Source organism: Sus scrofa, chromosome 14 (genome assembly GCF_054392235.1).
Source record: "Sus scrofa isolate SSC_HxYL_T2T_F1_AM1 chromosome 14, Sscrofa_HxYL_maternal_Yorkshire_Landrace_v2.0, whole genome shotgun sequence".
NCBI classification, from domain to species: domain Eukaryota; kingdom Metazoa; phylum Chordata; class Mammalia; order Artiodactyla; family Suidae; genus Sus; species Sus scrofa.
The window spans coordinates 13,218,932-13,243,407 of NC_139396.1; the positions used below are offsets into that span (position 1 = coordinate 13,218,932).

Genomic DNA, 24,476 nt, shown 5'->3' on the forward strand with positions numbered 1-24,476 from the left:
GATGTCATTGCCATTTTTCTTTTCCTTTTTCTTTTTTGCTTTTTAGGGTGACACCCATGGCATGTAGGAGGTTCCCAGGCTAGGGGTCTAATGCAGCTTTAGCTGCTGGCCTACACCACAGCCATAGCAACACAGGATCTAAGCCACATCTGCAACCTACACCACAGCTCATGGCAATGCCAGATCCTTAACTCACTGAACAAGTTCAGGGTTCAAACCTGTGCCCTCCTGGATGCTAGTGAGATTTGTTAGCTGCTGAGTCATGATGGAAACTCCCCTCCTTGCCATTTTTTATTTCCTCTTTAAAATCTGGATGTTGAGTCAGCTGGGTTTCCATGTGGTCGCAGGGAACAGGTACTCCCCCTTCTCAGCAAAGACATTTCCTGATCAGGCATAATCATCGTTCAGATCATAGACTTCACAGGGAGAACCCCTCTGACCATCTAGGTGGTCTATCTCGTTTAGATCTTAGGCCCTCTCAGGGGGATACCTCTCTGAGCACCTGTATGGGTTTTTAGACTCCTCTATTCCCAAATTAACACCACGGGGGCCTCCTCCTGTCAACCTCCACAAGATACAGCTTTAGGGTGATTTTGGACAATCTTTCATCTCTGAGACTCCATCAGATGTTAAGCACAAGTGTCTCATTTCCTTCTGTCACGTGGCTTGGCCCAAACATAAATTAGATAATGGGAGCCAATGGCCTGAGACTGGTCCATTCAATTTCAAAATCCCAGGAGATCTTGAGAATTTTTTTTCCAGCACAATGGGAAATGGTCAGATGTTCCCTACATTAAAGCTTTTATCTATTTTATGTGTGTGTGTGTGTGTGTGTGTGTCTTTTTAGGGCTGTGCTCATGGCACTTGGAGGTTCCCAGGCTACGGGTTGAACTGGAGGTGTGGCAGTTGGGCCATAGCCACAGAAATGCCAGATCTGAGCCATGTCTGCAACCTACAACACAGGTCATAGCAATGCCAGATCCTTAAGCCTCTGAGGAAGACCAGTGTTCAAACCTGTGTCCACATGGATCCTAGTCAGATTTGTTCCTTCTGAGCCAAGACAGGAATTCCAAGCTTTTATCTCTTTAAGATCTCAACCCTCTCTTTGCTCTGACTGTAGCTCATATCAGGTTCTTCTGTTAAATGAATGCCCTCCTCCCATTTCACCTCACCTGCAGGCAAAAACTAAACAGCCTCCCCGTTATGTTTCTTCAAACTCTGACTTTAATCCTAGTGATGCCTCAGCACCTCCTTCAATCCTGCACAACCATAAGCCTCCTCCTCCCCCTCCCACCAATTCCATGCACCCAAGTACTACAGCCCCTACACCTTCTTCTCTCCCTCCCACCATTGTTCTTCCTCCTCTTCTTCCATGCCCCAAGAATCCTAATTCCCACTCCCAACATGCAGCCCCCTCCCATAACAACAACCCCTTTTATGACCCCCTTGACAAGATCTTGATCAGCAATCCCCCCTGAGGCCCCAAACCTTCCTTTAAGAGAGGTTGCTGGAGTTGAAGGAAGAGTCAGGGTTCATGTGCCTTTGTCTTTGGGAGACTTATCCCAAATAGGGAAAATGTTTAGGTTCCTTCACCTCAGACTCAACTACCTACACAAAAGAGCTCCAGTATCTTATTCACTCCTACGACTTCACTTGGAAAGACATTTGTGTTATCCTTAGCTGTTTTCTGTCCCCTGAAGAAAGGGAATGAATTTATCTGGCAGCCCAAGCCCATGCAGACACCTTACATACCAAGATCCTGCTAACAGTCCTGTTGGAACTCTAGCTATCCCTTGTGTGGATCCTAATTGGAACTATCAGATAGACTCCCAGGACAGAGGCTCGAGAGGCCACCTTATCTCTTGCCTAATAGAAAGAATGAAGTCCTCATTAAAAATAGTTACTTAGGATAAAATTAGAGAAATAATACAGGAACCCCAAGAAAATCCAGCCATTTTTATGTCAAGGCTTATAGTATACTACCCTAAGTATCTTACCCTAAATCTAGAAAGTCAAGAGAGATAAATTCATTTGCATATGCATTTCACCTCCCAATCAGCACAAGATATTAAAAAAATATGTGGAAACTAGAGGACGGTCTTTAGTTCCAACCAAGGCATCTCATTAAAACTGCCTTTAATGGTCTTTAATAATGCTGAGGAAGAACATAAGGCCCCTAAACTGAAGAGGTCCATGACTGAATATCAGCTTCTTGCTTCTGCCATATAGGGAAATCCTCAAAAACAAACCATGGACCCCCTGAGGCATACAAACTTACAGAACAACCTCCCCTCCCAGGGCCTATTTCAAAGGTGGCTTAGAGGGGCATTGGGCAAATAAATGCCATAACCCAAAACCCTGCCAGGCCCTTCTCCAAAATTCAGTCAGAATGGACATTGGAAAGTGGACTGTGGGAAGCCAGGACAGCCCACCATCTCCTCCACAAAACCTACCTTGGAGACCATCAACATGAACAACCTGTTGGGCCTGGCCATGGAGGATGGGTGGGGCCTGAGGCCACCAGGCCCCAGCTTCCTACCACCACTCTGGAGCCTCAGGGAGCTCTGGCAGGAGCAGATAAGATTATTTTGTTCTTATTGGACTTGGGGGCATTATACTCAGTATTACCTATTTTACAGGGTCTTACCTACACCTCCCCTACTTCTATCATGGGGGTAAAGTGGTTGCCCACTACACCCCAACAGACTGGACCTTTACTTTGCACACTTGTAAACACCACTTTCTGCCACCTAATTCCTAGGTATTCCCCCATGTGCTATGCTTATAATAGGGATGAATATTTTGACTAAGTTCCAGGGATACATTGAATTTCCTATACAACCAAACACAAACTTCCTATATCTGGGCCAGTCAGATTTGGGGCCCACTCCCCCAGTCATTCCCACCCCCCCTCGGATGTCAATCCCATTGTTTGGGACACCCATATACCCTCCATTGCTAGACATCATTCTCCAATTCTCATAAGACTAAATGATCTTCCTAAATTTCCTATCCAATCTCAATATCCTATTAGCCTAGAAGCACAGAGAGAATGAAAGCCTATAATTCAGCTTCTCCTCAAGGCCAACGTCCTCAAACCTACTCACTTTCTGTTCAATATTCCTATCCTTCCTGTAAAAAAACTAGACAGATGCTTCCGATTAGTTCAGGATCTTGGCCTCATCAATCTGGTACTCCTTCCCATTAACACAGTGGTCCCAAGTCCCTATACTCTTCTGTCTCGTATACCTCCTAACACTCCTCATGTCTCTGTTCTTGACCTAAAAGATGCCCTTTTTACCCTTCCTCTACACCCTTCATGCCAGGAATTATTTCCATTCACGTGGACTGACCACAATATTCTTTTAGACCCTCAGTTAACCTGGACAGTCCTTCCTCAGGGTTTTAGAGACAGCCCACATTTCTTTGGCTAACCCTCAGCCACAGATCGTAACCACTTAGGGCACTGGAGGGCCAACTCACCCACCAGTGGAGCAGACCCATCAGCCACAACTGGGGCCATTTAATTTCTGGGCTCCTCCTGAGATGGAGAACTGGCCAGAGGGCCCTGACCAGGTAGAGGGAAAAGAGACGTTGTTGGCCCTTTGCCTCTCCCTTTCCCATTTTTCTTTCTTTTTTTAATTAATTAAATTTTTTAAAATTTTTTCTTCCACTGTACAGCACGGGGAGCAAGTTACTCCTACATGTATACAATTTTTTGCCACCCTTGGTTCTGTTGCAATATGAGTATCTAGACATAGTTCTCAATGCTACTCAACAGGATCTGCTTGTAAATCTGTTCTAAGTTGTATCTGATAACCCCAAGCTCCCGATCCCTCCCACTCCCTCCCTCTCGCATCAAGCAGCCCCACAAGTCTATTCTCCAAGTCCATGATTCTCTTTTCTGTGGACATGTTCATTTGTGCTGGATATTAGATTCCAGTTATACGTGATATCATATGGTATTTGTCTTTGTCTTTCTGGCTCATTTCACTCAGTATGAATCTCTAGTTCCATCCATGTTGCTGCAAATGGCATTATGTCATTCTTTTTTATGGCTGAGTAGTATTCTATTGTGTATATATACCACCTCTTCCAAATCCAAACATCTGTTGATGAACATGTGGGTTGTTTCCATGTCCTGACTATTGTGAATAGTGCTGCAATGAACATATGGGTGCATGTGTCTCTTTTAAGTAGAATTTTGTCCGATTATATGCCCAAGAGTGGGATTGTGGGGTCATATGGAAGTTCTATGTATACATTTCTGAGGTATCTCCAAACTGTTCTCCATAGCGGCTGTACCAGTTTCCATTCCCACCAACAGGGCGGGAGGGTTCCCTTTTCTCCACAGCCCCTCCAGCACTTGTTATTTGTGGACTTATGAATGATGGCCATTCTGACTGGTGTGAGGTGGTATCTCATGGTAGTTTTGATTTGCATTTCTCTTCTAATCAGTGATGTTGAGCATTTTTTCATGTGTTGGCTGGCCATTTGTATCTTCCTTGGAGAACAGTCTATTCGGGTCTTTTGCCCATTTTTCCATTGATTGAATGCCTTTTTTGCTGTTGAGTTGTATAAGTTGCTTATATATTCTAGAGATTAAGCCCTTGTCGGTTGCATCATTGGAAACTGTTTTCTCCCATTCTGAAAGTTGTCTTTTTGTTTTCTTTTGGGTTTCCTTTGCTGTGCAAAAGCTTTTCAGTTTGATGAGGTCCCATGGGTTTATTTTTGCTCTAATTTCTATTGCTTTGGGAGACTGACCTGAGAAAATATTCATGATGTTGATGTCCAAGAGTGTTTTGCCTATGTTCTCTTCTAGGAGTTTGATGGTGTCCTGTCTTATATTTAAGTCTTTCATCCATTTGGAGTTTATTTTTGTGCATGGTGTGAGGGTGTGTTCTAGTTTCATTGCTTTGCATGCAGCTGTCCAGGTTTCCCAGCAATGCTTGATGAATAGACGTTCTTGTTCCCATTTGATGTTCTTGCCTCCCTTGTCAAAGATTAATTGACCATAGGTGTCAGGGTTTATTTCCGGGTTCTCTCTTCTGTTGCATTGGTCTGTCTGTCTGTTTTGATACCAGTACTACACTGTTTTGGTGACTGTGGCTTTGTAATATTTCTTGAAGTCTGGGAAAGTTATGCCCCCTGCTCGGTTTTTGTTTCTCAGGATTGCTTTGGCGATTCTGGGTCTTTTGTGGTTCGATATAAATTTTGGGATTGTTTGTTCTAGTTCTGTGAAAAATGTCCTGGGTCATTGGATAGGGATTGCATTGAATCTGTAGATTGCTTTGGGTAGTATGGCCATTTTTACAATATTGATTTTTCCAATCCTTGAACATGGAATACCTTTCCATTTCTTTACATCTTCTTTGATTAAAGTTTTATAGTTCTTGGCATATAAGGTAAAGGTACCTCCTTGGTCAGGTGTATTCCAAGGTATTTGATTTTGTGAGGTGCAATTTTAAAAGGTATCGTATTTTTGGATTCCTTTTCTAATATTTCATTGCTGGTATACAGAAATGCGACTGACTTCTGACTGTTAATCTTATATCCTGCTACTTGACTGAATTTATTAATCAGTTCCAGTAGTTTTTGGGTTGAGTCCTTAAGGTTTTCTATGTAAAGTATCATGTCATCTGCATACAGTGACAGTTTGATCTCTTCTCTTCCGATATGGATGCCTTTTATTTCTTTTGTTTGTCGAATTGCTGTGGCCAGGACTTCCAAAACTATGTTGAAGAGCAGTGGTGAGAATAGGAATCCCTGTCTTGTTCCAGATTTGAGTGAGAAGGCTTTCAGTTTTTCCCCATTGAGGATTATATTTACTGTGGGTTTATCATAAGTGGATTTGATTATGTTCAGGAATGCTCCCTTGATACCTACCAATGGACAGATCCTCTAGACAGAAAACCAATGAAGCAACAGAGATCCTGAAGGAAACAATAGAAGTTAGATTTAATTGATATCTTCAGGACACTACATCCAAAAGAATCAGAATACACATTCTTGTCAACAACATATGGAGCATTCTCAAGAATTGACCACATATTGGGACACAAAGCTAACCTCAATAAATTTAGGAGCATAGAAATTATCTCAAGTATCTTCTCTGACACAATGCCATGAAACTAGAAATCAACCACAGGAAAAGAAATGAGAAAAAACCTACTACATGGAGACTAAACAACATGCTACTAAAAAACCAATGGGTCAATGAGGAAATAAAGAAGGAAATTAAAAATACCTTGAGACAAATGATAATGAAGACACAACCTCTCAAAATCTATGGGATGCCGCAAAAGCAGTGCTCAGAGGGAAATTTATAGTGAAACAGGCCTTTCTCAAAAAAGAAGATCCCAAATTGACAGCTTAACCTTCCATCTAAGCAAATTAGAAAAAGAACAAAAAACACCCAAAGTCAGCAGAAGGAAGGAAATTATAAAGATCAAAGAAGAATTCCATAAAGTAGAAATTCAAAAAAACAATAGAGAAAATTAATAAAACCGAGAGCTGTTTCTTTGAAAAGGTAAACAAAATTGACACACCCCTGGGCAGACTCACTAAAAAGAGGAGAGAAAGAACTCAAATATAATTAAAAATGAAAAAGGAGAAATCACAACAGATACTGCAGTAATACAAAAAAACCATACGAAAATACTATGAACAACTCTATGCCAACAAATTTGACAATCTGGAAGAAATGGTCAATTTTCTAGACTCTTACAGCCTGCCAAAACTGAATCAAGAAGAAACAGACCAACTGAACAGACCAATCACTAGAAATGAAATTGAAGAAGTCATAAAAGCACTCCCTACAAATAAAAGTCCAGGGCCATCTGGCTTCACAGGCGAATACTATCAAACATATAAAGAGGATCTAGTGCCCATCCTCCTTAAAGTCTTTCAAAAGGTTGAAGAAGAAGGAATACTCCCACCATTCTACGATGCCATCATCACCCTAATTCCAAAACCAGACAGAGATACCACCAAAAAAGAAAACTATCGGGCCAATATCTTTGATGAATATAGATGCAAAATTTCTCCACAAAATCTTAGCCAGCTGAATCCAACAACATATCCAAAAATTATACACCATGACCAGGTAGGGTTCATCCCAGGTTCACAAGGATGGTTCACCATATGCAAATCAATCAACATCATACACCACATTAACAGAAGTCAAAAATCATATGATCTTCTCGATAGATGCAGAAAAAGCATTTGACAAAGTCCAACATCCATTCCTGATCAGACCCTCTGTTTCTTTTTTGAAATAAATTCTATGTCTTTGTCTATATTCTTCGTTTATTCATTCACCACCTTCCACCTTGCTGACTTCCTTTTGTTAATTATGTGTGTTCTTCTTTTGCTATTTCAGAATACCTAAGGCAGTTGTTTAAAATGTTCATCTAGGAGTTCCTGTTGTGGCTCAGTTGTTAACAAATCTGACTAGGAACCATGAGGTTACGGGTTTGATCCCTGGCTTTGCTCAGGGGTTAAGGATCCAGCATTGCTGTGAGCTCTGGTGTAGGTTGCAGATGTGGCTTGGATCCTGCATTGCTATGGCTCTGGAATAGGCCAGTGACTATAGCTCCGATTAGACCCCTAGACTGGGAATCTCCATATGCCATGGGAGCAGCCCTAGAAAAGGCAAAAAGACAAAAGAAAAAAAAAGAAAAAAAGAAAAAGAAAAAGTTTATCTAGCCACTGTGAAGCCTATGTTTCTTTATGCTCATTTGCTTCAGATTTATTAATGTTCCTTTGAATGAGCCACATCTACCTTTTTATTTCTATATTTTGTGAGCATTTATCAAAAGTTGCATATGCAGGAGTTCCCGTCGTGGCGCAGTGCTTAACGAATCCGACTAGGAACCATGAGGTTGCAGGTTCGGTCCCTGCCCTTGCTCAGTGGGTTAATGATCCGGCGTTGCCGTGAGCTGTGGTGTAGGTTGCAGACGCGGCTCGGATCCCGCATTGCTGTGGCTCTGGTGTAGGCCGGCGGCTACAGCTCCGATTCGACCCCTAGCCCGGGAACCTCCATATGCCGCGGGAGCGGCCCAAAGAAGTAGCAAAAAGACAAAAAAAAAAAAAAAAAGGAAAAAAAGAAAAAAATTTAAAAAAAGTTGCATATGAGGAAAAAAAAAAAAAAAAAAACGCCACGTTACCCAGTCTTGTATCTTGGATATGTGCAAATGAAGACCTTTACTAAACAGACACGTGCTCTCAGGTCTTTTCTGAGGATGTGCCTTCACTGGGAGTGTGTGTGTGCTTCCCCAGCGCCTTAATCCTCTCCCCCACACACAGTTGCTTTTAAGTATTTAATTTCCCTAAAAACCTCACCTTTGTCTTCTTGGCCCTTACATGTTTTATTGCATTCTTCTGTCAGTCATCTCTGACCTCCACATGTGTGCAGGTCTACAGTTGCCATGAACTTCTCCTGTGCCATTGAATCCATCATCATTTTACTGATATGTAAAATGTCCCACCATCCCTATCTCAACTTCAAGTCATGTGAGACAGAAATCAGATTCTGGAGACAGTGCCTGGCCTGCCAAACCCTGCAATCAAGTTGCACTCTTGTGTTTCTCCCAATGGAGGACCAGTGGTTGGGTCATCTACTGCACCATATTCATTCACAATGGGTGAGGAATAGAGGAGGCAGAATATCATGGAATTTGCTATCATTTTGAGTGTGACCCTTTCTCAATTGGCTATTCACTTGATTGCTTCAGATTACTCTTTGTCTTCTAGAGCTTCCACAAAGCTATTCTTACCTGATTGTTTCCTTGATATTTTCATGGGGTTAAAGACCTGGAGCCTCCTAATCTGCCATCTTGCCTATATCACTCCTCTCCTTCATTTCTGAAAGGTAGTTTTATCAGATACAGAATTCATGGTTCATAGTTCTTCTTTTTTGTTCCCTAAATATGAAAGTATACTAGGCTTTTTCCTTGATGCTTTCAAAATTCTCTTTGTCATGGGTTTTGTCAATTAACTATAGTATCTGTGTAGACCTGTAGTTTATCTTGTTGGAGTTCATTGAGTTCCTTGGATGTATACATTCATGTATTACATCATATTTGAGGAGTTGGGGCATTTTTCTCCCAATATTTTCCCTGACTTCTGATTCCCTTTTCTGGGTGTAATTCCTATTATATGTATCATGTGGATTCCTATTATATGTATGTTGGCCTACTTAATGGTGTCCTATATGTCTGTTACATTCTGCTCAATATTGTCCATTATTGCCTCTCTCCACTCCTCAGAGTGGATAGCCTCAGTCAGTTCTTCTTCAAAGAGGCCAATTCATTATTCTGCCAGCTCAAATCTGTTAGTAATTCCCCCAATGCCTTTTTCATTCCCAGCTGTACTTTTCAACACTAGAATATACATTTGATTCCTTTTTGTAATTTCTGTCTCTCTATTAGCATTCTCCATTTGGTTAGGCACCAGTTTCCTGAGTTTTTTTAGTTCTTGGTCCCAAATTTCACTTTGTACTATGGGAATATATAAGAGAGTGACTAAAAGTCCTTGTAATGCCTCACCGCATGAATCATTTTTCCTTTTTTAATTTCCATACCTCATAATTCTTTGTTGAAACCTTTTGTGTTAAAAAATGTAAGGAGACATTGTAGAAATCAGATTCTCCCTTCTCATCATGATTTGATGTTAATGCTGTTTGTTTGGTTGTTGTTGGTGGTGGTATGGCTCCTGTTTCTTCAAGTCTAGCTTGCATTTGGGAAGATGTAATGGTTGTTACTGGTTGGAAGTTTTCTGATATGAGATGCCTATACTGCTTTTGGGAATTGATTGCAAATTAATATAAAGAGTTACTTTGAGATAAATTCTCATGTTCCATTCTACGAACATTTAAGATTCAAATATTTAACAAAGACTATTAAATACATGGTGACCTAGGACTTTTCCTTTTAAAAGTATTTGATTGGGAGTTCCCCTCATGGCTCAGTAGAAATGAATCTGACCAGCATCCATGAGGACACAGGTTCAGCCCCTGGCCTTGCCCAGCAGGTGAAGGATTCAGCATTTCCATGAGCTGTGGTGTAGGTCACAGATATGGCTCAGAGCTGGCATTGCTGTAGCTGTAGTGGAGGCCAGCAGCTAGAGCTCTGATTCTACCCCTATCCAGGGAACCTCCATATGCTACAGGTTTGGCCCTAAAAAGACACAAACAAAAACAAAAACACAGTGTTTGTTTGGAAGTATCCAATGGTGATATATTTTTAAAATGTATCTTATATGGTTATTTCCCCCAACACACTTTTTTCTCCCAATATACAGCATGGGGACCCAGTTACACATACATATATACATAATTTTTTTCCCATTGTAAGTATCTAGACATAGTTCTCAATGCTACACAGCAGGATCTCATTGTTAATCCATTCCAAGAGCAATAGTTTAAACTCAAGCATCAGATCACCTCATACTCCCAATCCCTCCCACTCCCTCCCCCTCTCCCCAGGCAACCACAAGACTGTTCTCCAAGTCCATGAATTTATTTTCTGTGGAAAGGTTCATTTGTGCTGTATATTAGATACCAGATGTGAGTGATATCATATGGCATTTGTCTTTCTCTTATTTCACTCAGGATGAGAGCCTCTAGTTCCATCCATGTTGCTGCAAATGGCATTATTTCATTCTCTTTTATATCCGAATAGGACTCCATTGTGTATATATACCACATCTTCCTTATCCACTCATCTGTTGATGGACATTTGGGTTGTTTCCTTGTCTTGGCTATTGTAAATAGAGCTGCAGTGAACATGTGGGTGCATGTGTCTTTTTGAAGGAACATTTTGTCCAAATATATGCCTGTGAGTGGAATTGCTGGATCATATGGTAGTTCTATGAATAGATTTCTAAGGTACTTCCATACAGTTCTCCATAGTGGCTGTACCAGTTTCCATTCCCACCAACAGTGCAGGAGGGTTCCGTTTTCTCCACACCTGCTCCAGCATTTGTTATTTGTGGACTGATGAATGATGGCCATTCTGATTGGTGTGATGTGGTATCTCATGGTAGTTTTGGTTTGCTTTTCTCTAATAATCAGTGATGAGTGGTGTTGATCATTTTTTCATGTGCTTGTTGGCCTTTTGTATATCTTCCTTGGAGATATTTTGAATAAATATACACACACTCACACACGCACACACACACAGCCACACCATACCTTGGGCTGTCGGTGACTGCTGTATCATATGACAGGTGTACATTTATTTTCTGAGGAACTTCCACACCGTTTTCCTTAGCGGTTGTACCAATTTACATTCCCACCAACATGATAGGAGGGTTCTCTTTCCTTATTTGTAGACTTTTTGATGATGGCTATTCTGACTGGTGTGAGGTGAGACCTCATGGTAGTTTTTATGTGCATTTCTCCCATAATTATTTACACTTAGCATCTTTTCATGTGCTTTTTGGAAATCATTCTGTCTTTGGAGGAATGTGTATTTAGGTCTTCTGCCCATTTTTCAATGGATTGTTTATTTTTTAACCTGAACTATATGAACCATTTTTATATTTTGGAGGTGAATTCCTTGTCATTTGCTTCATTTTCAAGTACTTTCTCTCATTGTGTGGGTTGTTTTTCATTTTTTTATGGATTCCTTTTCTGTGTATAAGCTTTTGAGTTTATAGGTCCATTTTTTTTCCTTTTAGGGCATGGTGGCATATGTAAGTTCCCAGGCTAGGGGTGGAATTGGAGCTGCAACTGCAAGCCTACAGCACAGAAACAGCAAAGTGGGATCCGAGCCTCATCTGTGACCTATACCACAGATGCTTAATTCACTAAGTGAGGCCGGAGATCAAACCCATGTCCTCATGAATACTAGTCAGTTTCATAACTGGCTGTGCCAAAAGGGCAATTCCCAATTTCTTCATTTTTGTTTTCTTTTTCATTATTCTAGAGGGGGCATCAAAAAGGGTTTGCTGCCATACTTATCGAAGAGTGATCTGCCTGTTTTCCTCCAAGAATTTTGATGTAAGTTTCTGGCCTTTCATTTTGGTCTTTAACCCATTTTGATTTTGTTTTTGTGCATGGTGTTGTATTGCTTGTATTCTTGATAAAGAATGACCCACCAGGAAATGGAGTTTCAAGGTGCAGACCTTGCTATTTTAAATAGTCTGGATGGGGTAAGTATGAGAGAATATCCATTTGTTCTAGGCAAGAGAATTAGGGATCTAGGAGTTCCCACTGTGGCACAGTGGAAGTCAACACACCCCTAGTCTGGGAATTTCCATATGTCATGTGTGCAGCCTTAAGAAAGGGAAAGAAGAAAGAGAGAAAAGAAGAAAGAAAAGAAAAATTAGAGCTCTTTAATACAAGGTGATAAAGGTGTGATTGAACAGATACCTACTTATGTTAGGACATAAACTATCGGATAAAGAGAAATGTAGAAAAAGATCTAGAATTTTAATATAGCTTTGTAATATTTTCCTACTTTCTATGCTATCTTCAAAGTCTAGGATGATTTCAGACTTAGGGACCAAACTGCCTAACACATGGAAGAATGAAATATAGTTTTATCAAAAGAACATTCTCTAACTGAAGATGCAGTCTGTATTTACTCAAGAGTAATGACTTGCAATAATAACAGCTAACATTATATGACACATCCTGCTTGCTGGACACTAATCAAAGCACTTTACCTTTATTAACATATGTTATTCTCACAGCATCCCTTGGAGATGGATGCCATTACTGCAATGCTCTTACTCCATTTAAAGTTCTGTAAACAGCGTTGCAGAGAAGTTAAGTAACTTTCCCTTAAGCCATAGTTAAATAAGCCAGGATTTGAAGCCTACCTGTCTGGCTGCAGTTTCCATGCTTTCCAAACTTAACCTAAACCACTTCATATAAGCCAAAGTGAAAAGGTTACAGAGTAGCTACAACCATATTTACAGGGCCTAGGATGAAGCTGCCCAGCCCTTCATAAGCAAATAGCTGGTATTTTTCAGAATTGCCCCATGGCAATTGGCTCAAGGGAAGAAGGGAAAGATCATAGAGACCAGCTGATAGATGCACAGGGTTAACCAGCTTCAAAGGGTTTAGCAAAACGTTGATGATCTTCACATGTGGAATGTACCATAAGTACAAACTGGAATCCCGCACATGAGTTTAACTCAGGTCACATCTGGCCTGGATGGATGAGGATGCTGATGATTTTGGAGAGATGGCAGAGAGTGATGGCTTGAAGTGAGATCTTAATTCTCTGCTCAGGAATGGAAGCTGGGAAGCCTGGATGAAACAGGAATATTAGCCACTCGACCAGCTGGGGACTACCAACTGAATTGCCTTGATTCTCACCCCTGTTGAAGGCAAGAATATTTAAAGCAAGCAAAGTCTGTGAAATCAGGTACAGAGTTTATTGTTAGAAACACAGTACACTTAGCTATGTTGTCTGTTTGTCTAAGGCAGAGGCAAAGCAGTAGGATACACACAAAGGAGGAGTGAGAATGCAATCATCCCCATCATTGAGGAGTGTCCCAGAGAAGTGATTTAAAACACTTAGGGAAGTTCATCTGGGTCTTTGTTTCCCATTGGCCAAAGTTTTTATTTCATTTTTCACACCTGATCGCACCCAGGCCCTCCCCAATATGCGTGCACATCTTTGGGTCAAGATGGATTCCTCACTGGCAGTAACATAGCCTAAGTTTTTATTGGCTGGTGACCCCTCCCTTTCTGACCCAGAGGAGTCTTTCTGTGCATGTGAAGTTGGTTCTCCTTCGCCCTAAGGATAGGAAGTGTGTGACCTCTTTATCTTTGACCCAAGCAGGGCTTAGGCCCTAAATGCCCATGATGTGTTCATTGCTTTAAGTGTCCAAAAAGGCCAATTCCACTTCTTTAACTTGTTCTTGCATTTTTATCTTCAGGTATAAATAGGTGGCTGATAGGAAATGTTTATGCTCGATCCCATCTATCTCCTGACTCACGGAGAGGCTAATTTGGGAGGAAAGTGTCCTCCATACTCCCAGAGAGACACTGTGAATTCCCCTGTAAGGGATATTAGGCTTTATTATCTTCCCTCAGTAGAGCATTGGCATGAATCTACAAAGGCATAAGGCCATTGTCCTTAGTTACTATCCTCTTAGTTATTATTACCCGGGACTAAAGGATGACCTGGCCAGTGTCTGCACTTCATGGACAGTTACTGCTGAAGCACACCAGAGATTAGGAATACTCCATACAACATACCCATGGAGTCATCCTTGCTTGTGTGCTAAAAGGTGATCCATTTCTAGAATTGCATGTGTTTCTTAGGACTCTTCTCGTACCCAGTGCATTAGAGCAAGATCACCAGAAGTGAATCTTAGATGGGGACACTTGGGAAAATCCTTGAAAATGTGCTCATGAACTGGGGACTGAGGAAAATAGGATAAGGCAGGGGAAGAAACAGAACCTTATCCTGGTCCTCAAGGGACCTCTCTCTGGAACATGAAGAACACAGAGTTGGTCCCCCTGGAGATGAAAGGGCTCAATTTGACCCTACCCTCTGCCAGATACCAGTTTCTGCTGATAGCATAGGCTTGTGACTTCTTGAATAAGGAAGTATGTGCCTGGGTGTGGGTAATGCCCTGTGAAGGAAGCAGCTGTGAACCCTTAGCAACAACACTCAGCCACCAGGAAAGAGGCACCCCAGCGAAGGAAACCAGGTGCCACCAAGAGCCTCTGCCACAGACCTTTAAAGGGAAGGACAAAAACCATGGAGTTTGGAGTTCCCTCAGGCTCTGCAGGTTAAGGATCTGGTATTTTCACTGTTGTGGCCCTGATTACAGCTGTGGCCCTGGTTACAGCTGTTCAGGTTCAATCCCTAGCCTAGAAAATTCCGCATGCCATAAGAATGGAAAAAAAAAAGTTAAAGAAAGAAAGAAGAAGAAAAGTAAATTCCCATTGTGGTTAAGCTATAAGGAGCCAGACAGGTATCTATGAGGAGGTGGGTTCCACCCCTGGCCTCCCTCAGTAGGTAAAGGACCAGGCATTTCCATAAGCTATGGTGTAGGTCACAAAGGCAGCTTGGATCTGCCATTGCTGTGGCTGTGCTGTAGACCAGCAGCTGTACTTCTGATTCGACTCATAGCCCGAGAACTTCCATATGCAACAGGTCTGGCACTAAAAATAAAAATAAAGTAAAACAATGGAGCTCAAAAAACTTAGAGGAAGGGCTAAGGGCAGGACTAGAAGGAGCAAGCACTGTCTCAAAATTAGCTTAAGCCCCCCATTCTCAATCCCCACTGTGGGCCTGGGCCTCTCATGCAAAGGAATGGTTCAGCCCCTGTAGCCATTGGAGTAAGAGATTCATGGTCTAAAAGCATAAATGAATACCCAATTCTTTCTCCAAAGCCTGCTATCCCCCCTTGTGGGAAACCCATGGGCCTCCTATATACTGGAGCTACATGTCCCTCTGTACCACTTCTTCTCCTCAGACCATTTCTTCAGAGGAGCCATGGAGGTAGGTTGCAGGGCAGGGTAGGTGCCATTCCTAACCCCCAGCCTCCCAAGAAGGAATAAAATGTGGCTTGGTGAGGAACCCAGAAACTTCCTCCAGAGACTGACCAAATAGACTGTTTATCCTGCCCTTGGCTGGGCACAGCCATAAACCAGGCATTACACTGCCTCTAAAGGATTCTGCATATTTAACAGAAGAGTGTTGTTTCCTTTCATTCAACCATTTTAACAAAGAAGTTGACAGGGTTTTTGTTCCTTTGCTTGATTCCATATGGAAGACAATTATCACCACTTGCTTAGAAGAAAGAGGTGCCACTTTCTCTTTGTATTGGCCCCAAAACACACCACACCACACATGCACAAGTATATACTAGCAAAGGGATTCAAGTGCAGGTATACATGCATATAAGCACGCACACACACACACACATCCCTTCCCTTTTAGCTCTGGCTCTGGGAGACATGACTAAAGCCAAGAGGCTTCATTGGAAACAGGGTGCCCCAGCCTCCATCTCCAGGTATTCCCAAGCTGCCCCCACCAAAGCTGGCCAAGGTCCACTCAAATTCTCCACAACTCCAGTTGAGGTACTAGAACCAGTGTTTCATCTGTTCTTCTGAAATCCATCCAGTCAAGATTTTCTAATTTCCCCAAACTACAAACTCTGCTTTTATTCCATGCAAATCCCCCTGTACCACCAAAGCCTTCAGGCCTGTGGAGATTGATCGTGCATGATCATTCAGGGCCCAAGGCAAAAGAAAGTGGCCAGTCCCAGACTGAGCACTGGGGCACTGGCTGAGGAGGCATGGCCTGAGCTGGATATAGGAGTGGGTATCCAGCTCCTTAGCCTGTGACTAGATGACTGGGGAGGGTTTGCCTGAGGTCCTGGGTCTGGGGGCTGGCACAGGGGCAAGACTCACAGGATGAGGCCAGTGATTGCAGGGCTGGCAGTGGGGGAAGATGTCCTTCACTTGTGTTGTGGGAAGATGAGTGTGCAGCTTCTGGCTCTCATTTAGCTGTTGGAAGACTGAGGAAGTGTTGAGAATGAAGACCATTTTAAGACATATCACCCTTCACACAGGGACAGCATTCAGAACAAAAACCCACTGATTCTTTTCATGTCTCCCAAGACAGCAAATACCATGGTGTTCTCAACAGTTGAGGGAATGCGTTATAGCAGTCTAAAAAAGGTGCTGAGAGGTGTGTGTTGGAAATGACCTGGAAGGTTTTTCCTCCATCCTTAACAAGTATTTCCTAGAGGATTACATCCTCGGTTCTTGATCATGGCATGTGGACTAGGTAGAGAAACTCAGAGACACAGTCTAGGCCAGCAATCCCTTTAAGGATTTTGGTTCGTGGTGACCCCAGTCAATCTGAGATCCTCTCTTTTCTTTTCTTCCCTTTACAAATTATTGTAAATGGGAGAATTTCCAGGAGTCACATTGTGGCACAGCAAAAATGAAGCTGACTACTATCCATGAAGTTGTAAGTTCCATATATGGCCTTGCTCAGTGGGTCAGGAACGAATGTTGCCATGAGCTACTGTGTACATCTCAGATGTGGTTTGGATCCTGCATGGCTGTGGCTGTGGTATATGCCAGCCTCTGTAGCTCCAGCTCAACCCCCAGCCTGGGAGCTTCTATATGCCACAGGTGCAACCCTAAGATACAAAAACAAAGAAAAAGAAATAATATTTCCACCCAAAAAAAAGCTCTTAAAGATATCAAATTTGCAGGCCTTGTTCCATTACACTGCTTTTTTTCACCCTAAGATGAGGAAAAATACTGTGAACTATAAGTGCAATATACCAGGCCTTGGCAGATGTACCTGACTCACCAAACATGAGATGTGTTTAATAAACACTCTACAAAAGTGGTCAGCAAAGTCCAATTAACCACGGGTTTTGTGAGTGGAGGTCTGTTGTCCCACAGCCGCACTTGATCTTTCTGTACTGTTTATGGCAGTTTTCACATACAACAGCCAAGGTGAGTGCTTGCAACACTGACAATAAAGACTACAACACCTAAAATGTTTACAATCTGGTCCTTTACAGAAAATTACTCCTCCCATCTGGGGAAAGACCCTAGCTACCAATACTAACAAGAAGAGCTTCAAGGAAACCCCTTCCTCCATTACCTCCTCGGCAAGCCATCCAGTAAACTTAGTTTGGGTCCTCTCTCCTCCCTTCCTCAGTGATTTCCTCTCTCTCTCTGTATATGTGCGTAGGTGTTGCTAGATCTAGAGGCTCCTGAGAAATGGCCCTGATAGTCATCCACAAGTGCTGGCCCTGCTGGACTTCCACTGGGACTGTGCACGTCCTTTCAGTCTTGGTGTACAGATCTGGCCATCATGGGTCCCACCATGGCTGGTCTCTCAGCATTGAATGTGCTCTAGTTCAGCTCACTGAACTCTCAGGGAATTTCCTTGTTAAGCATGGCTGCCCACGTGTTCAGAACTCATGGTGGGTGTGTGCATTTCTGACCAGCAGGTTCCATACTTAGTTGTGATGCTAAGGTTCTGACAGCTGATCTTTCAGCATTTCACTCTTGTCTCCTTGTCTGTGATGTGATGGGAAGAGAAGAGCACCCACTGCCTTCATCTTGGCTTGTTTTTATTCCCAGCTGGGTTACCAAAATCTAAGGTTAGCAAGAAACTACACATCATTGCAGATGCCCTGTTCAGTGTCTTCTGTATTAAATATGGTGATGGGTTTAAATACAGCTAACACTGCCCTTCTGGGAGCCAAAGCTTCTAATCAGACTGTTCACTCCTCATCATTTTTGTCCTTACTTCACAGTGTGGCAAAGTTTAGCTAAAAGTGATTAAAAATGACAATATCCACTTTGGGAAACCCTAAACCTTAACACGGTTTTCCACATCCAGAAATTCCTCAATAAAAAGAGACCTAAAAATAGTTTTCAGTTAATCATACCATTTTCCAGAATGTAGGAAAAAATCAATGTATAAACTCTGTTAAATAATCTAAAGCTGTTCTTGTACCAGTTGATATTTTCAAACCAATACGTACTTCAATAATTATACATAATCTCAAATGTTCCAAAGAAAAAGCAAAAAATATCCATGCCAATTGGCTCCTTAAAGACACATCTTCTCTAGCTGCAATTGTAATTGTGAGGAACTGTATAGCAGTGAGTTAAATGAATGACCACAGCACTAGGTTACAATAAAATCAAGAATGCTGTGCATTCACTGCTGTAAAACAATTAAAAATTTTTAAGACTTGGTCTATAAAGGGAAACATTTTTAGTACTAGACAACTTTCATAATATATCTTCATGATTATATCATAGTGTAAATTATACTGAGCATAATACATGTTATAATAGATTCTGACCTATTTTCCCATGAAAAGCCTAATTAACCAAAATATATCAAATTTCCAACATATGTTTTTTTGCTCAGATAAAACAACAGCAAATTTAAGATAAAATGCAAATATGCATTATAACTGATCAGAAAATCAGTGGTTCAGTGATTTGCAGTGAGGGGTACAAATCATATGACCTTATACAGCTTCTCTATAAACAGTGTATATGAATTCTAAAAGTGTGGCCTTAAAGATTTTAACATCAAAATTGACGTGTTGGTCTTTAAAAACTTTTTGAATTTGGAGATCCCTCTGTAGCACAATGGCTTCGGGATCTGGCATTGCCTCAGCAGGCATAGGTTTCCTGGGAACTTCTGTAAGCTGTGGGAGTAGCAAAAATGGTTTTTTTTTTAAATTTAATATGAAAGGTTTTAATTGAAACCTTGAGAAATCCCTAATAAATGTATTTTAGCTAATGTTTCTTACGGAAATAAGAATTTTTAAATTTAGTAAACAAATATATGTAGTTGCCATGCAATCATTTTACTTCTATTCTTTCCTACAAATATCAAGGTTCAGCAAAAATGTTCTGTAAAATATTTTAGGCTTTAAAGATGATACCTTACCTGTCACAAATAATCAACTCTGCTGTTGCAGCATGAAAGCAGGCCCAGGCAACACCCAAACAAGTGTGACCATGTTACAGTAAAACTGTATTTACCAAAACAGATAGTGGGCCAGACTAGACCCACAGGCTGGCCTGTGCCAACCCCTATGTGCATAATCTTTTGTCTTTTTTTTTTTCTTCTCTTTTTGCCATTTCTTGGGCTGCTCTCATGGCATACGGAGTTTCCCAGGCTAGGGGTCCAATGAGAGCTATAGCCACCGGCCAACACCAGAGCCACAGCAACGTGGGATCCGAACCACATCTGTGACCTACACCATAGCTCAAGGCATTGCTGGATCCTTAACCCACTGAGCAAGGCCAGGGATCAAACCCACAACCTCACGGTTCCTAGGTGGATTCACTAAGCACTGCGCCACGATAGGAACTCCCATAATCTTTGTTCTTTAAAAGCTTAAATTCTGGAGTCCTACATTCTCAATGCAGAATTTACATTCTCTTAATAAGTTTAAGTTTATTTATGATTGAAAATTAAAGTTTTACATATCTTACATCATTTATGCATGATTATAAATGCCTACATACACACATACACAGGAATGATGATAGAAGAAAAAAAAGGTGGCATATGAAAAAAGGAAGGGCATGAATACTGTGACTTTGTGTATACTAGCTGTTCCCCATATGAAGAAATTAATACTGTTGGCTTTTGTACACTCAAGGAAAATAAGCTTAATTGTGGCTCACAGGAATACTTTCAATTTCCAAGAGTTGTTTTGGACTTTGATTCTGCCTGTAACCATATGCCTCAGAATTTGTGTTAGGTTTTCTAGCAGTATGCTTTGCATTGGCTATGTTCCCAAGTTAAGAAGTACAGTTTCAGCAAGGTACAACTCTTGGCTCAGTTTTGCAGGATGAAGTCAGGAGTGACACAATGTCAAGATGATGAAAAACACCAAATTGGCTGAGGTTTATTGGAGCATCCTTACATCAACCACATCTTCAAGAAATGCAACTGAGATTTGTTCTTGTGGAAATGGTAAGTAAGCCCACCACCTGTTGTGACGGGGAGATCAGTGGTCCAAACACTCTGGCACCCAGCTATTCAGTTACAGAGGATGTCCATGTGTCTTGGGGATTCCTCCAGGTGATGACCTCTCTGTCTGCTTCCAGCTAGCTGAGGTCTGTGTACTCTTATCATAGCTTCAAACCCTCATTATATTCCAAAAGCCATACAGCTCTGATTCCAGTCTGTAACCCATGGATTGTGGAGACAGCTGATGTATGGAGAGAGCACTTAACTTGCTATCATCTATCTGCACCCTTGTAATTTCCCTCAAGGGTAGGGATAATTTGCACACTTGACAAAACTTGCAACTACTACCACCTAATTCTTTTCATGATGTTTTTCCCAAATCGAAGAACATGGGACTGAAAGAAAGGAAAAGAGGAGGGAGGGAGAGAGAGACCAAACTTATTAAGACCCTAGAATGTCAGTGCATCTCTATGCAGAGGGAGATAAAGCAGTGAGTGTTTCTGAAAGGGAAAGGAAAGAAAAAAGAGGGGGAAGGGCAGAAATATGAAGTGTATTGGTCAGGGTTCTCCAGAGAAGTTTCAACCAATAGAAATGTGTATAGGGATAGATATTGGTTCATTTTAAGGAACTGACTCATGAGATTTTGGAGGCACAGTTAACCCAAAATCTGATGGGGAGTCCAGCAGGCCTGCAGTCTCAGGAAAGAATTTTGATGAGTCCAAAAGCTGTCTGCTGGCAAAATTCCTTTTTGCTCAGGGAAGATCATTCTTGGTTCTTTTACAGCCTTCAGCTGCTTTGATGAAACCCACCCATATCATAGAGGGTAATATTTTTTACTTAAAGTGCCCAAGGATTTAAATGTTAATCTAATCCAAAACATACCTTCACAGAAACATCCAGAACATCTGATCATGTATCTGGGCACTGAGCCCCAGCCACATTGACACCTAAATTAACCATCATATAAAGAGAACTCGTGGTGAGGAGAAAGGCATGTGCACAGAGAGAGATGAAGTATGTTTTTCTTCGTTTCTGGTTACTCTGTTCCATCATGTTGTAGCAGGAATACTTGAGTTCCAACTAACTCAAATACTGTAAAATTTACACAAAGAAAATTTCCTGAAATATGTCATAAACTTTCTTTTCTAACCCTAAAGGGTTGGAAGATATGCAAGATCAAAGCAGGAGTCTCTATCTAGTTTTCGTACTTAAAATGTACCTTTCCTCTTTGAGAAATTTAAACTGAATTTTGAGATAGTTATACATCCACATACAATTGTAAGAAATTATAGCGCTCCTGTGTACCCTTCATGGTTTTCACCAGTGGCAACATCTTGCAAAATCATAGTACAAGAGTTTAACAAAATTATTCACGTTGATACAGTCCATCGATTATATTCAGGTTCCCAAGTTTCTCATATATGAATTTTGTGTGTGTATGTGTCTGTGTGTGTCTGTGCATGTATTTACCTCATGCAATTTTATCATATGGATGTATCCATGTATTCACCGCCAAAGTAAAGGCACAAAACAAGAGTTTCATTCCCATAAGGATCCCTCATGTTGCCCTTTTAGTCACACCCACTTTTCTTCTGTCCCCTTAACTTCATCTTTAAGCAAAGGTAACCCTGACTATTTTCTTCCTAATTTTATCAGCTCGAGAGTATTATATAATTGGAATCATACAGGATGTAACCTCTCGGGGTGGGCTTTTTCATTCAGTGTAACTTGCATGGTAATTTACCTAAGTTGTTATTTTTAGCAGCAGGGGACTCTTTTTCATTGCTGAGCTCCTAATATTGAATCAACATTGCATATGAAGAATTACTTCTACTTGGTCATAAGGTATCATTCTATATATACATGATGGATTTAAAATGCTAAACTTTTTGAGAGAGCTTGTGTGTATCTTCATGAGAGATACTCATCTATACCTTTACAGTTTTGTACTTTCTTTGTCTGCTTTTGGTATCAAATTAGTACTGGCCTCATAAAAGATTAGGAAAAGTTTCCTCTTCTAATTTCTGGAAGAGATGATGGACAGTTCTACTTCCAATGTTTTGTAGAATACTTCAGGGGAATCATCTGGACGAGGACATTTATTTAGTTTCCTTAATGATTATGTAACTTTTCAGATTATCTATTTTATCAGGTATGTTGGTATCTGATTTTTGAGGGGTTGTTCCATTTTCTCTAGGACACAATTCATGAGAACAGTAAAACTGTTCATAGTAATCTCTCACTGGCATTTTAATGACTACAGGATCTATCATGAGAGCCCATTTCCCGCCTGATATTGATGATTTGTATCATGTCTATTAGTTTTGTCATAATTACAACAGGTTAATGAATTGTATTTTACCATTTGAAGAATGAAATTTTTTCCATATTTGTTGTTTTTCTGTGTGAATTACAGTGATTTCTGCTTTTATCTCTATTATTTCTATCCATCTCTTTTGAGTTTATTTTGCTCTTTCAATTTTCTTGAAGTACAAATTTAAACTACAGATTTGAAACATTTCTTAATCGCATAATGTGAGCATTTAGTGCTATAAATATTCCCCTCATCTTGGCTTCAGCAGGGTTCTACAAGTTTGATATGTTTCACTGTTTTCACTTAGTGCTATGTATTTTTTTGTTATTATCTTTGAAATGACTTCCTGCTTGACCCATCGTTTATGACTATGTGGTTAACTTTCAACGTTTTTAGAGGTTCTCCTGTTGTGTGTTATTTAAAAGTGTAGTTTGATTCCATTTTGGTTGAAGAATGTATTCTTCATGATTTCATTTCTCTTGAATTGGTTGAAGTGTGTTTTGTTGCTCAGGATAAGGCAGAAGATTCATGAGTACATTAAACAAAACATGTAGAAGTTCCTTCATGGCTCAGGAGGTGAGAGGATCTGGCATTGTCACTGTTAGTGTGTGTAGACATTCTATAATCATGCATAAATTATGTAAGGTATTTAAAGTTTACTTTTCAATCATAAATAAATTCCAACATAGGATATAAAGATAATGTAAATTCTACATTGATAATGTAAGATGCCAGAACTTAAGTTTTAAAAGACCAAGGATTGTGCATGTAGGGGGGAGTGTGTACCAGCCTTTGTGTCCAGTCTGGCCAACAGCCTGTTTAGGTAAATACAGATTTGTTTTAACATGGTCACACTTAAAAATAAGTGTTGCCTGTGGCTGCTTTCATCCTACAACAGCAGAGTTGACAATTTAAAACAGATGAAGTATAGTCTTTAAAGCCTGAAAATATTTACATTGTGATCCTTTACAAGACATTTTCGCTGACCCCCAATATTTGCAGAAAAGAATAGAAGTAAAGTTACTGCATTGCAAATACGTACATTTGTTTACTAAAGCTAAAACTTGATTTCCACAAGAAACATTAGATAAAATATATTCAGGTTTCACAAAGAATTGATGAAAGACTTTACGTATTAAATTAAAACCATTTTTTTTTCCCTCACTGACACTGTGGCATATGAAAGTTCCCAGGAAAAACCCTAGATCCTTAACCCTCTTCACTAAAATCCGAAAATTATCACTGGTTATATAAGGTCTTAGGACTTCTTTATCAAAAGCTACCTGGGGGTGGAAGCCAGTGGGCTGGTGAGGTTGGGAACACTGAGCTCAACATGATCTAAGTCACCCAAATACATTAACGGGCCATGAAATCTGAGTCACCCATTCCCCCCATTGTTTTGTCCTCACTGGGCTGAAGAGGCAGCTGCCTCCACCATTTTGAACATTGCAACAACACAACTAAGACGATAGGATGCTCCCCCACACACAAGGCACCGAAGCAGAAAGTCCTATTCTTACAGCCAAGCCTTTTCCTCTCTGACCAGGCAAACCACACAGGACACCCTGGAGGAGTGGAGGATCACCCCAGCCTGACATCCAGCCACTTCAGAGAGGCAAAGAGAAACTCTGTAGAGGTAAGGGCTGCCTCCAGCCTCCATTCTCACGACTGGTGAGTGTCCAGATGGCTGAACGGCACAAAAGCAG

The 24,476-nt window shown here is 41.0% G+C and overlaps 1 long non-coding RNA gene across 1 annotated transcript in view; it reads left to right on the forward strand.

Annotated features, from left to right (window-relative positions):
• The window catches only part of LOC146396321 (uncharacterized), a 142,133-nt gene that overhangs the window by 50,371 nt on the left and 67,286 nt on the right, over positions 1–24,476 (forward strand). Inside the window, exons 6-9 of the long non-coding RNA XR_014826498.1 lie at positions 11,931–12,004; positions 13,244–13,379; positions 20,326–20,459; positions 24,317–24,406. This is a non-coding gene — a long non-coding RNA (uncharacterized LOC146396321). The remainder of the gene's footprint in view (positions 1–11,930; positions 12,005–13,243; positions 13,380–20,325; positions 20,460–24,316; positions 24,407–24,476) is intronic.